This window comes from Rissa tridactyla, chromosome 2 (assembly GCF_028500815.1).
Source record: "Rissa tridactyla isolate bRisTri1 chromosome 2, bRisTri1.patW.cur.20221130, whole genome shotgun sequence".
Taxonomy (NCBI): Eukaryota; Metazoa; Chordata; class Aves; order Charadriiformes; family Laridae; genus Rissa; species Rissa tridactyla.
In genome coordinates, this window is record NC_071467.1 from 126,027,109 (window position 1) to 126,042,098 (window position 14,990).

Here is a 14,990-nt window from a genome sequence, read left to right on the forward strand (position 1 = left end):
TCAATTTATCTTACAAACATCCAATAGAAATGTTATCATTCCACTTATTCAAAGACTTTCATCAGGGAAGCAACCAAAACAACTAATTAACATTGCATAGGACATTTCAGATCCAACTTCTTGCTTAGATGGGAAAAGCAAGTTTCTGACTTAAAAGCACTTTACTTGGACCTCCAGAAGCACATGGCATGTAGCATCAGTTTCACGCTCTGATGAGAAGTGTCCGGAACGCTCCCAGAATCACAGCCCCCATTCCTTTAATTTAACATAACTATACGACGTAACTCTAGCCACCTGACTTAGTAAAGTGAGATCAAACCTGAGCTGAGGTTATATCTTTTAATCCTCCACTGACTCCGGTCACTGTAACACCTCTTTTGCCATATGAATACACCTACCTGCAATAATCTAATCCATGCGTGATGTAGCATCATCTTCATAGAGAAAAACACTAATCCACTTACAACAGAGTCACTTGAGCTAGAACTATTGACTTCTTGGGAAGATTCATTACCAAAGCACCAAATAATACAGAGGAGGTAGCTTGAAGATTAGCTAATACAGTAACAAAGAAATACAAATGTTTTAAGCAATCTAGAAACGAGCAAAATTTGGTAACAATTTGTCAGTACCACTAATACCAGAAGTAAGAGAAAAGTGATCAGAAATTATTTTTTCTTGGTAAGTACACTTCGGGAAAATAAAAGGGTAACTGGGACTGCCTTTGGATAGCCAAAAGGAAAGCAATCAAACACCATTCACTTAATTCTAGTCAGTGTATTCGTGTCAAGCAAATGGCTGACTAATGGCTAAAAGACCTTATCAGCACTGTTAGAAACCACTAATTTCCAGTTGGCCAAATGCAAAATATGTTAGCCATAAATGAGGCAAAGTTTACAGGGAAAAGTATTAATTTGGTTAGACCAGATGCTATTTGGCTGGAAACACTGGGAAGCTTAGTCTAATTGAATAATTAAATAGCTAGATAATTTTAGAGGCAGCTGTTTGCAAGGGGACATGTAAAGACGTTAGTGCTATAGTACGGAGAGATATGCCGAACCACTAGGGTGTTAGAATGAAGCTAATTGTACAGTACCATAAAGCCAATACTGTGTTGAGTACTCGTTCCTTAAGACCCAGTAAGGTCCTTTTTTCCCCCAAGCTTGTGGAGCCTTGGGGGGCTTTTGGAGGTTTGTTTGGAAGGAGGTCGGTAGATGTTTGTAGGAGCTAAGAAGAATGATCGGGGGACAGAAAGGGGGTGGGCGAAGTGAAGAGAAACTAAAATGCTCGTTTGGCTTCTGTGACATTATGAACTCAGAGGCTCTTATTATCTAATTTGCTCATCATTTCTCATCTGAAGCCTAAGAGTCGTGACTCTTTATGTTATCATCTCATATCTCAAAAAGGGATCTTCACACTGGATAATGAAACGTGCTCCCACAGCAACTTATTTGATAGAAGGAAAGTGAATCCCAGCTTTTTCAGTGCAAATCAAGAATAAGTTAAATACATTAAATAAAAAGACTTACACCACTGTAAAAGCTATGCAGACAAATCCAGAAATTTTGAGCTGAAGAAATGAAAAATACAGAATCTTCCAAGGAGTTGATATGCATAAGTGGATACATAGTGTGACCACAGTTCCCATTCTCAATCCATAAAAGGCTTTTCCAGTTTGAAAGATGTCCTTGCCCATGGCAAGGGGTTGGATTAGATGATTTTTAAAGGTCCCTTCCAACATAAACCGTTCTACGATTCCATAAACCGATGTTCTGGGTAAGTATCTTTTCTTGTAAGTACCTTTTCTTAACCTGTATTTATATTTGAAAATTCTATACAGTACACTTATTTTTCTGATTGGAAAAGCGAAGGAGCCCAATGCACTAGGAATTGTTTGCTGTCCTAAAAATGTTGTTATTCATTAAATTCTACCTTTTTTCCTTGAAGAACTTCCACAAAATGCTGCTGGAGATGGTGAAATACTTGGAAGTGAAATGGCAGCTGATAGTAACAGAAATGAGCCTTCTCATTTTATTTCAGAGGTCTGCCCGCAGCCTGACAGCGCCATTTCCTTAATGAAAATGGCTCCAGACAAAGGTAAACAAATCTAAGTAGAAATTAGGCATTGTTTCTAAAACATAATTACTGCTTTTGAAGTAATTGTGAAGTCATTTTCACTTATTATCATAAAAAGAGTACATTAATGTCAGTAAAGGATAAACCTTTTGAATGGAGATGCCTAGCAGAATAGAGGAACTTGAAGATGGGCTTTCTGATATCTGCAGTCTATTTTCATTATCTACCGAGCAGTTCAATAGAGACAACTATTGTTCAGTGGTGCAATTAGTATTTATGTAATCAACAGCTGTTACAAAGTAAAAGATTTAGAAAACCTATTTAGAAAACCAGATGTGGCCTGCAGCTAAATTTCCCAAACTGAAGCAGTTTAGAGGAATTCTCAATCAGTAGTCCATTTACGAGTTGCTTTCTGGAGGATGCCTTAAACAAAGATTATCTTGGTTACTACCTACATGTTCATATGAGTCTTTCTAGAAATTCCTATCAGTCTAACTGTTTACAGGTTCCAAATATGAACAAAACTCCAAATTGTTGTGGGTTTTTTTTTGTTTTCAATTATAAAGCCATATATCAGATTTTCTTCTGGACAAAGTAGTGTCAGAGCTGGAAGATGCTTTTTTCAAGTGAAGAAGAGAGGCCATTTTATAGCAAGTTACCAAAAAGCACATCCACTGGGCATTACTATTTAAAGACAAGAACTCAGGATGTACTTTGTACGTGTGACTTGGACCGCTCGGAGACACCTGAATCAACAAGACGGTTTTCTAACTGAGGGGCAATTGGACTTGAAAGTCTAGAAAAGCACACTGTAGGAAATACAATTCCAGTATTTTTCCAAGATATATCCAGGATTAAGCAATTGAAAGTACAGATTTAGAGATCTTAAAAGGATTGGTGTAAATATTTATTTAATCTTACTTGCAAGTTGCCTCTATGACCTACAGCTAGGAGTTCCTGTCTGGCACCTTCACAGACATTGTCTTTTAAAAGCCACATTTGCCTGAATCATCCTAAGTGCATAATGACACAGCATACTTTACATTTTTGAACAGGCAAAACCTCTGAGATACTTTCTGGTGCTTTCAAAAGTGCTTCATCACTGCAGCACTGTGAATGTACAAAATTGTCTCAGAAAGTGAAGACCCAGCAGCTCCAATAGGCATCTGAATTGTGCCCTTACCACCTCTCAAGAGGAAAGTATTGAAAGGAAGCTATCTTAGTGAAATTAGGCTGAAAAGTAAGTGCATCAAACTATCTTTAAATACAGGCTCGGAGGGAGAGATATTTAAATATGAAAAATACATTCTTAATTAAAACATTTACAGAAGGATTGGGTAATAGCAATACAAAAGAGTTCAAGCAGAAACAGACTTCCTGGATTGCCAAACGTTTTATTTCACGGTCTACTACCTGTTGGAGAAAGTCTCCTCATGCAGATGTTATCTCTGTTCTCATATTCCTTTGCAGTTTTCGTTTCTACTCCAAGTCTTTCATTCCCCTCAGGAAGAAAAGCGAGACCTAGAGCCTGGATCCAAATTTGCTTCTTGACCTCTCCCAGGTGGGAAACCTATTTAAGGCTGTTGCTTCACGGTGGTTGCCACAGGCATTTGCCAGCTGACTGCCAGCCCCTGCCCCTGCTCCCCTTCCACCTGAGGCGCTGGGAGCCTTCAGATGGACGTTGAGCTCCCTGACCTCCCTCTGCCTGGCGTCGGTGGGAGCTCCTTCCCCACACCAGGCTTGGTGTCCCTGGGGAGCGCCGTGCCGGCACTTCAAGGGTTTGTTCCCACTGTTGCCTGTGGGAATAGGGCCCGCCTTCAAAGGCAGAAGCTCCATGTAAAGAGCCTAAGGGAAAGCATGAAATCCATGCTGTCCCTTAAATTAAATGCCTTTGAGCGCTTCAGATGAGGCGCCCGAGGGAGGAAGTCTTGCCCAAGCCTCTGGTGGGTCTGCGCTGAGTGAGCAGTGCTGTGGGCTGCTCGGGCTCCCCAGGACCAGCTCTGGAGCGAGGAACCGATCTGCTGCATAACAACAACTTGTTTACTCGGTGTGAAGAAATAATCCTGGTACCACAGACCCCAGTGCATGGGCTGTGGCGTTTTCAGGCTTCCTTTGCAGTGCTGAAATCTGTGTCTCTCAAGAAAACAGCATGGGGATGTTCAGGGGCTTCCAGGAGTTGCCCTGCAAGACCAGTGTCCAGCAAAAAAGCACTTGAGATGGATGGCAAGAAGTGTGGGGAAAGGTCTACAGCCAGCACTTGGGTTGTGCATGGCAGGTTTGTACAGTGGAGTTAAACAGTCCTGTCCCAGCCGGACTCTGCTGACCACAAGGGCAAGAGCTGCTCTGGCTGAGCTGCAGGAGCCTGGTGTCAGGCAAAGCAGTGGCTGCTGGTGCGCTGGAGGCTCCTGCTACAACTGCCAAGTATCATTTTCTTGTCTCCATGATGACCAGGTTGTCTCTCAAACGGAAAAGTTGGTGCTGGAAGTGTAAGTCACTGCTCTGTGGTGACATTTGAAGCCGGTGGGAAGGAACTGATGATCCCCAGCCATCAGGTGCTTTGGCAGCCATCTCTCCATGGTCAGATCCAGAGGCATGGGAGGCTGACGCCATCACTTCAGTGCAAAGAGTGAAGTCCTTCTCTGCACTCGGGATGACTCTGGTAGTCCCATCTGAAGCCTGGCTGTGGTTTTTTCCATAAGTCTGGGCATTTCCTCCCCGTGACCCAAATCCCCCTCACCAAACACATTTTGGCCATGAGGCTGTGCAGGGCAAATGCATTGCCGAGCTCCCCAGGGAGCCAAATGTACTCTTTGATCTGGGACATCAGGAAGTACTGTGAGGCTTGGGACATTTCAAAGCCTGGGTTAGTCAATGAAGCAGAGAGCAGAGGGACGCAGTGGGCAGCTAATGACCTGACGGTGGTTTGGCTAGAAGTAACTAACATCCCAGACTTTTTCTGATTCCCCTTTGAATCGAAGCTCTTCTGGGGCCGACTGTTCATTCTGGGAGCCAAGGACAACTTCAAGTCCCGGGGTGCCCTGCAGCAGGGGCGAGGGAACACATCGGGCTGGGAATAGCCGTGGCGAAATGGCCACGTGCTTCCAGCAGCCCGTGGGCACGCAGCCCGCTGACCCTGGAGCCCTCAGAGGTGCCCTCCGGCACCGGCACCGGGGCTTGGCTGCTGGGCTGAGCACAGGGTGGAAAGGGCACACGGAGACCACTGGGGTGCGCGAGGTGTGGGGTTCTTCTTCATTTCACTTTTATTTAAAGTTATATTAAAAGAATCAATAGTGAAATTAAGTAATCATCCAATGTTAATTATACCTTGTCGCATTTCTAGCCGTGCTGATCGGATCTGATCTGATTTGCCTCTAGCCTTGGCTTCAGACTGTTGAACGCACCTACACGCTCCATTATTCCCACGCATGTGTTTTTTTCCTGAACCGGGCATGATGACAGTGTTTTCAGCTTCAGAACAAAGCTAACAATCTTCCCAATTTTTTCTTTTTTTGGAAGGAAAGAAGGTGGTAATAAGGATTTTAACCAGGAGATGTCAAGACAAGACAGGGGTCTAGGACAGGACAAGAGGCTGGGCAATAAGTCAGGTTTCAGAATTGCTTTCATGAGCCAACAACTGCAGTGCTGGACTTATACTCAACTAGTGCAGCAAGCCAAGCTCAGGAATTATTTCAGGACTATTTTTGCAATTCCCATGATTTTACTAAGGAAGTAAAGAAGATTTTTTTTTTTCCTTTTTCTGGGCTTCAGAAGAGACTTAGGGGATGTTGACTTCCACTGGTGAGCCCCTCTCAGCTCTTGAGATTTGTAACAGTCAGCACTGGGAAGGGAGGAATCCCTTTTTGTGGTGTATCTGCTGCAGATGGAACGCTTTCCTCCTGCTTAATGTGGATATTATGCAGATCCCCTACCTGTAGGGGAGACACTTTTCCACACTGACCATTTCGCCTTCATCCCTACATCTTACGCACATGCGTACTCTGACTCCTGGGCATTTGCTTTCTTAGCGAGGGGTAGTAGATCCCATATTTGGATGGGAGGTTATGTGCCAAGGTTTTGTAAGAGAGGAGGCTATTCTGTGTGTATGCCAGTGCTCTCCACAGAATCCTCACTTTAAAAGTACTACACTTGCAAAAATTTATGTTTTTCACCAGCCAAGTACAGTTTGTCTGCTGCTTTTACAAAAAGCCACAGGAAGTAAAAGTACGGATGCCGGTGAAGCCTGACTTTGCCCTTGGCGCAAGGCTGTGATTCGTGACCAGGGATCTGGGTGCTTGATCAGACCATGGCAGCTGTGGGGCAGAGCGTTTACACCTCTGTTGCTCAAAATGTTCTTCTCACATGAAATGGTTGGTGCATTATGCTGTGAATGTTGGTTGTGCACCTACGTAGCATAAACAATACCTTTTGTGACAGACATAACACCACACTGATGCAGGGTACCATTTATCATCAAAAATCTCTCTGCTGAGAAATACAGCCCAGCTGTGAGTCCTGATGCACCTGGGTTCCTGTCCGAGCTTCTGTAAGGTCCAGGATGATCTTAGTCCGATCCTGTCCAGATTTTCTCATAACATTCCATGGTTCTTGCACCACACAGCTGGTGGGGATATCGTGGGCTGCCTGAAAATCATGTAGTATTTTTTAAGGCTGCAGGCAGATGGCTGTGTCCTGACCTGCCTTTGAGCTAACCGAATGGGACATGAGAAACTGCTGGGCACAACGTGAGCAATTGCCAGACATGACAGCTCCCAACGTGAGAAGCCAATGGAAGTTACATATAGCACCATGAGGAATGGACAGACTTCACAGATGGTTAAAAGTGATGTCTGTGAGGAATAACCAGACTTCACAGATAACTGTAAGGGAGAGTTGGGGACCTTCTAGGGGGTGGAATCTTGCAAGGCCTACAGTGCCTATGTAAAGAGTACCAGTAATGTCATATAAGGTCAAGTTTATCTATGTATCGTTATCAGTAGTACAGAATTTGGGTATGGACGTAGTCAAATTTGGATTGACGGGGAAAAAGTAATTAGGGGTGGCTGTTTATTTGGGAGGAGACTAGGGTGGAGAAAGGAGGATCGAAAGATGGGAAAAGAGCTAATAGATGTAAATGATGTAATCACAGCTGTCCATGAATACCTGCCCTTTATCACTAAAGCCTGGAGCAGGACAATTAGCCAAACCTGTTGTTCTGATCATACCATGCATGTCTAACTTGTTTCCAGAGTCAGGAGGTCCAGGGTGCATTCAGTTGAGAACACCCAAGATGGACAAGTTGAGCATCCCAGCATCACCATGTTGGTATCTGTTCCAGGCCTGATAGTATCAACAGCTCCCTATCAGACTAACATCAGTATTCATGATACAAATGTTCATTACGTACTTCATAACAGGTTGATTGCCCTGCTTCAAAATGCTCTGTGTGCTTTACTGACTCATCTTGGAAAGTTTCTTGTTACTGAGCCAAGCTATAATGGGGAGAGCAATGACCGTCTCCAGCCAGGGTCTGTAGGATGAAGCCTGCAGTTGTCCCTTTGAGGACTCCAGACACAGAAATGCACCGAGGAGCTCGCATAGTTTTTATTTGGTTTACTTTGGATCTTCGTGACTTCAGCAAACCCCAGAACAAGGGGCTTGCCAGACTATATGATGAACAGGATTCAGAAATAACCTGTTCACATTCACCCTTCTGCTTCCCCTCAGCAATCTTTTGACTTCACAAGTTTTTCTAGATTAAATAGAGAAGTTTTTCCCAAGCCAGTAGTAAAAAGTACCAGAGAGCTATAAAAAATTCAAAGTCCAGCACCACAAAGATTTTGAACTTCAGCTGAGCTCTTTGGTCATACAGCATATCATGTGCTTGGTACATGTTCATTACCGTATCATGCATTCTACTTACAAGACTCCATGTCTGGAGAGTGGATCCTGTTCATTGTCTCGCTCACCTGTTTGTCACAAAATGAGCACTGAAGGGGGAGGACGGCACCTTCCTGTCTCCAATATATTGTTTGTAAATGGGACTCTAAGAGCGTAGTTCAGTGAGATGTTTCTTGAATAGGTGTGTCTTCAGGAGTTTCTCGTTTAGCTCCTGGGCCTCAATCGGCCCGAGTGAATTCTGCTCCCAGAGCTCCAGCTTCTCTGCCTGCAGCTCTTGAGGCACACCAGGAGGTGAAGCCCACACCCCCTCCTACCCACCTGTCCCTTGTCTCCCTTTGCATTCTGGCCTGGGTTCCGGATGCTGTTTGGGTATAGATCCTGTTCAGCATTAATGGAGACTGAGATAAGAAAGGGGTTGATGATGATGGGAACTGGAATTCAGGAGGTCCAAAGGTCATTCCCACCTTAGCCAGGGATTCTTTTTGTGATCTTGGGCATGGATCTTTAGCTAAACTGTCTGCAAAATGGAAGTAAAATATCCCTGCCTTCCTGGGGCACTGACGATACAGAAATAGCACAATAATTAGGGCCATATTTACACCTCTAAGAGCAGTGTAGGGCACCCTGGTCTCTTGCATATGCATGACATCATTGAATGTCACCCTTTGCAGGGAATTTTGCTAACAATGTTGTATCCAATCGTCTTCAAACGAATTCTTCTGGATGGTGGATTAAATACAGCTCATTTTATCACGTTTTCCTAGGCTTTCTGGCAGGGTAATTAATAGCAATACACGCAAAGCATTAGTAGGTTTTGCGTGGCTCTTATGGTGAAACAGTTGCAATAATGAACCATTTTCTTCTGAAGACCTGAGGACTGAGTCTATAGGGTGTTAATAAAATTAATTGAACAAAGTGAATAGAATCTCAGAGAGGGCAAGACCTTTCCTTCTGGCAAGGACAGGTATTCTGCAAGTGAGATGTGCTGTTCTGACAGGGGAACAGGAGCAACGAAGTAAAAAAGGCTGTTGGTTTCCAGGCAGACACTGGTCTTTTTCTTCAGCCACTTTGTCAAGTCTGCAGCAGACAGAAGTGTCTGGAACCCGTCCAGCCCTGCCATCTCAGTATGCTCCAGTCTTACTGGCATGTCTTACTGCCAGGAATGAGCCATGTGGAACAGAAAGTTTGCTCCTGCCTCTGCGACACTTGGTGTTTTTCTTTCACAGGCCAAGTAACATGAATTCCACCAATATTTTCCCTGTGATTTCTTGGGCTGTCGCATTAATGACCACGTATTAATGCTGAGGAAGAAATGCTTATAGTAGGAGTTTCAGGTTCAGGATGTACTTACTATAGTAATTGATGGCTGACGGTGCTGGCAGGGTAAGATCTACAGTTCAGTCTCAGAATGAGTTCATTAATTCTGCCATTCAGGAGCTTGGATAAATTGTTGTCACTGGTTTTAGCTCAGGAAAACACTAGCCTCCTCAAGAGACTGGCATCTTCGTATTTGATGTGAGGCATAACACGTGGAGTTGGAGGAAGGCACACAGGGTGAGTGTGGATGGGAATTGAATGTGTGGCAGTGTGGAGCAGTTCCCTGATCTCTACTGGTATCCTGCAAAGGACAGCAAAACTAATTCTGCCCTGCAAGTGCCAGGAAGATGGGGGAAGCACAGGCATCATGAATAAATGAAGAAGGGAAATGAAACACACAGGAGCTAGAAAATATTGTATTTTTTATGCCAGGTTCTTAAGAAGCCTGCAGTCACGCACTCTCACTTGCTCGCTCTGTCCTTGTGTACCTCTGTTGATTTTGCCCTCCCCTCCCATCAATAACTTTTGACTCTTGGTGTTTTCTGGAGGAACTGAGATCTCAAGAGTGCCTGTCAAGAGGTGTCAAGGTAAAGGAGAGGCCCTGTAAAAGAGAAGTTCAGTGCTTATTCAACAGAAAGGCTTCCACGTGGGAGGGAGAGAAAAAGGGAGAGAGTGAATGACTGTCCAGATTGCAGAAGTGCTTCAGTTAAAGATTACATAAAGTCACAGTTAATTATTATCAACGTGCTCAACACTTTTTGCAGCCCATGATATATTCTTATTAGCAAGCATGGAATATATTCTTTAGCAGCAATTAATAAGGTCCTATAAAACATACATAATTGTGTTCCAAGGCTGCTGGACTGACAAGATAATCTTCTGGATGGGGAAGAAAATGTGAAGAGGAAAAAGAGGTTAACAAGTTATTTTAAGACTTTAGGCCTCATAATAAATTTGTTATTTACGTTCTTTCTTGATAAGGATGATGTGAGCTGTTTACATTACTGAGGGATGCCGCACCCTGGTGTTACAAGGGCTGCCAAGAAGGTTTAGAAAAAGAGGGCTTCATGGATGAACTGCACCTCCAGAGGTTCAAACTATTAGCTGTAGGATATGCTAAAGGGCATGTGATCTATGGGCCCATGCAGCTGTGTAGTGGTTTTGAGGGATGTGTGGCATCCAAGTGGTAGACTTTGGAGTCTGAAGAGGGATTTGGATGCTTTTGAACTCTATCTAAATATTATTCCCGAACAGTTTTGCGGTTTCAGAAAGTTCAGAGGAACGGTTTACCTTTGAAGAGCTTTAAAACCAAACAGTCAGGTGTATTTTTTTCATCATTTACCCCAGCCCTCAAAGTGATCTAGATATTCTGCAGATAGGTAAGAAGGCCAGGGGGATGATTCAGCAATCTTTATGCACATCTGCAGCCTCAACAGTAAGGCTTACTCTTCTCTGAGGGATTTATGATCTCCTTAGAGAAGGGCCAGCTAAAGAAAGGGATACAAAAAAGTGATGGTGTGGGAAAGCTTAGCTGTCTCCCTCAGCCAGCATCTTCTGGTTTGATCTCACTGTGCTGTTAATTTTTATATTTATATTTGGCGTCTTTCTGAAGTGCTTCTTATCACAATGGGAGCACAAATCATGTTAATTAATGAGAGTAACAGCCAAAAAAAAAAAAAAAAGGAGCTTGGACTTCTTTCCTATAGTCAAAAGCTCTTGAAAAACTTGTCCTTGACATTGTTTTGGCTGAACAAAAATTAGATGCATAATCACTATTAGACTTAATTGACTTGATATTTCTTTCTATTACAGTGATGAAAAGTACATGGCAGAAATTCTTAGCCTTGTACAACTATATTGCCACATACACATATTGCTAAATAGCTGAACATCATCTCCTTGACTTGGCCATCTATCACTGAGAGCGTTGAAATGTCTGAGGTAGTCCACAATAGCTTTAGCATGATGGAGAAGAAACCCCTCCTGTTGATGTAAAAATCTGTCAGGCACAAAATTAGGGCATGATGCTGTGAATCACCACAGCACAGCTGGAGAAGCCGTAATTTCAAAACCTTTTGTGACTTCTCATACTCATCTGCAATCATCCAATGAGTATGAATTTAAATACCCCTCTTCATAACCTCAGATAGCAACTCACGTTGCTCACTGTGGGATGCTGTCCACTTGGCCACACACCAGCAGCCCAGGTTTTAAGAACACATGAGTCTTCTTCAGTCACAAGTAGACACCAGTGCAGCATGTAGATTGCCCACCTCAGCAGAGGAGGGAGCAACTAGCAATGCTCTCAGTGAAGGCTGCCTTGCGTTTCATTAAATTCATAATCATCATAATCATCAAAATCATAATCGGTCATTCAGTGGTTGCTTCCCAACTCTCCCATACCAGTCAAACATTTTCTTGTGGGCATAGATCCGACAGTGAAAGAGAAACAGAAAATTTACCACCAGAGTTTATTCAGTTCTTTCTCCGTCTTCGGCTGAGAGAAGATGAAAATGTTGTATCATCTGGCTCACTGACCACCAGCAGCGAAGCAATGCAACTTGCTTAGCAGGGACACATAGCTCTTCTCCTAAGAAGAAGAATGATTCTCACAGCTACTGAATAAACCACCTCTTGCAGGGGGGGTGGGGTGATTATGGCAATTTAGATCAAACTAGCTAAGTATTAACTTTTCGGGTCTTTGCAAACCCTCTTGGAGCTTTTGAATCATCTTTATATGCAGCTAGAAATAGCCCTCTGAACGTCCAAGGCTGGGAAGGTTGGGGGTCAATCCTCTTGATCTTGTGATACACATACCAAAAGTCTTCGGGTGGCCAAAAGCCACAGGAGATGTACCACAGAGAGCCAGAAAGAGGGGGAGATGGCAGCAGCTCCCTGTATGTGGAGTGAAGGAGGGCAGAAAGCATGGCAGCATCTCAGAGAGGTCTAGATTGAAAGCCTCTCAGCTTTCTTTCCCAGCTGAAGGAAAAGGCTGTGGTTATCCAGCAGCACCAGCACAGCTCTGTGACAGACACATGGTGTATTGCCATGGAAGCCATTTCTGAACTGCAGACCAGGGGGCAATATTGGAGTCACAGGGTGTCTGAAGGACAGACTTTCCTATCCACTGATACTATTCATCTCAAAGCTGAATCAGGATTAGATGTAAACAAGGAAGAAAGTAAACTGGCTCTCCCTGGCAGCAGCAGATCAATGTAGCCTGAAAATTTTAAATGCAAGACTGGTCCTGAAGAACCACTTAAAACTCTCTTTAAAAGTTTGCCATCGTTCAGAGATGCTGTCTTGGCATGAGTTACATGGAGCAAAACTGGATTCTTGCCCTCCCACCTGAACAGATGATCTCAGACATCTCTAGTACAGTAAGTCTGGTCTTAAGACAATAGGTAGAGAAACCAAGATACTTGCAATGGTTAACTGATCTTAAATAGCTTAAAAGCTGTACCTGAAACAGCTGGGCCTATGGCATTACGGAGCTGTCAGTCACATACACTGTTCAGTTCTTGGTACCTCATTTTTCTTCATCTTGTCAAAAGTCAACCCTTGATTCTTTTCCCCTCCTTGATCACTTCGTCTTTAACAAAATACTATCCATTGCTCTTGGGCTTCCCAGACACAAGTTGGACACAGTATAAACACAAGAGCTGTCTCTGTTGCTAACTCTTGCCGGGGTGGTGGGATGGGAGATGCTGCAGGGGAACGCGTTCATTAAGGAGGGGGAAGTGAAGCCAATCAGCAATAAGCAAGCAAGCGCGAGTAGGAGGGAGAAAGATCCCAACAGCCCCAAGTCAGGCAACACAAACTGAAGAAGGTGGCCAAACAGGCAGGACGTAATGGGATCGGGGCCGGAGCCGGGGCCGGGGGGGGCTGAAGCTGGTTGCACACCTGCCAGCTGGCTACTGGGTGGTTTTTGGCAGGCAAATGAGGAGGGGGCTGTACGGAGCTGCTCAGGAAAGGAGTGGGTAGATGACCAGAGGTGCTGGAAGATCAGAGCAGAGATCTCTGCTCTTTGACCAGCAAGCGGGTAGAGCCGGAACAAAGTAAGCTGTAGAAGGCACAATGCAAACGTCGTTACCTCATCTGGCAAGGATGAGAGGTATTGCTGGATGTGGCACTGCGTAGCAGGGACTTGAGGCCAGGCACAGCACAGCTGAATTCCTCTTTTCTCTCAGCTAAAGCCCAACCACAGCAGACTCCAGCAGCACCCTCTGGAGCTGCGGCTTGGCATAAACACATTAAGAGCTGCTGTGCATGGGAGCAGAGAAAATAATCCAGGGGGCTGGATCCGCAGCTCCGATCAGTCACACACGGAGCTCTGTTTATATCTTCCTACACAACCAAATGAGCTGTGATTAACAAACACAGGCATCACAGACTAGACTCACTGTTAATTAAAGAAGGAGATGGAGAAGGAAAAAAAAAATGTTATCCATCTCCCCCCAGTGCTTCTTCTCTGTCTTTATTCTCCTTTTCTTGCTGACATTCTTCATGGCCTGTCTCCCAGCAGTGAGAGAAAGGGTATATGATTCTATTAGGACTGGTTTGCCTTACGGGACAAACATCATCCCCTGGGAAACTTAGGAGTTACTAACACTGCCAGTGCATGCCTGCATGCGCACAGCTGATGGTCTCCATCAAGTCCCAGGTGCTGGAAGCATGTTAGACTCTGGCGGGGGGGGGGGGGGGGAAGAAAAAAAAAAAAAGAAACTCAGAAAAAGGTGGATCCTAATACACAGCTAAAAAAAAAATCAACAACCAAAACAGGAGGAAAATTAATGGTACCTGTTATTATTATTATTATCAAGCCCCAGACTGACAGGCAGTGTGCAGGCTGATTCTGTAAAGGACTGCTTGCTCTTAAGGCTCTTGCCCTCATCTTTCTCTCCCTGGAAGAAACTGTGTCCAGGAGGGGAGATGTGGGGCAGGAATGGCGGACGAAGGCAGAGACGGTACAGAATTACTCCGATACGCGGGCTCTGAAGCTGCAGCATCCCCTCCCCTGCCCCAAATGCCCAGCCCCGAGAGGGGTTCGGTAGACTATGTTGTAGTCCTGATTACGCTCAGCAGTGATTTAGGGCTCTTTCCCTCTTTCAATTCCCTCCTGCTCCCTCGCACTCTTCCAGGGCCTGTGCCGTCACCGCGGTGCCTGTTTGCGGGGCTGATGCTCTCCTGGCTCCACCGCAGAGGCTGCAGTGAGAAATGTCTGTGCATCGCTAGCAGCTGGAAGCAGTTATTAACCGAATTTGGCATCCAAGCTGAACTATGAATGCATCTGGGTGGCTTGAATTGTTCTTAATTATATTTTTGTTTTATTGTTTTCATTTCGAGCTGCGCTCTACCACTACTCTCTGTATATCTCTGTGCTGCACATTTTCTTTGCTTCCAGCCCGCGGTAATTGCTCCTTGTCGTGCTGTGTTTGCCATTTTAATTTTTTATCATCTCGGTTACTTTCTTTTCTTTTCCCCTTTTGATTATTTGGTTATGTCATTCCCATTTGCCCTGACATTTCAATAAATTCACTGCTACATTATCTTTGTCCCTAGAGCTGCAGTTTATCCTTCTCTTCTAGTGGCTCTGTCTCAAAGCTGGATAGAAACTGTTTATTTTTTTCCTAACAGCTTCCCTTTTGGGCTGAGGAGCAAACAGCAGCAGAGAGCAGCCCTGCCGCAGACAGCAGCCT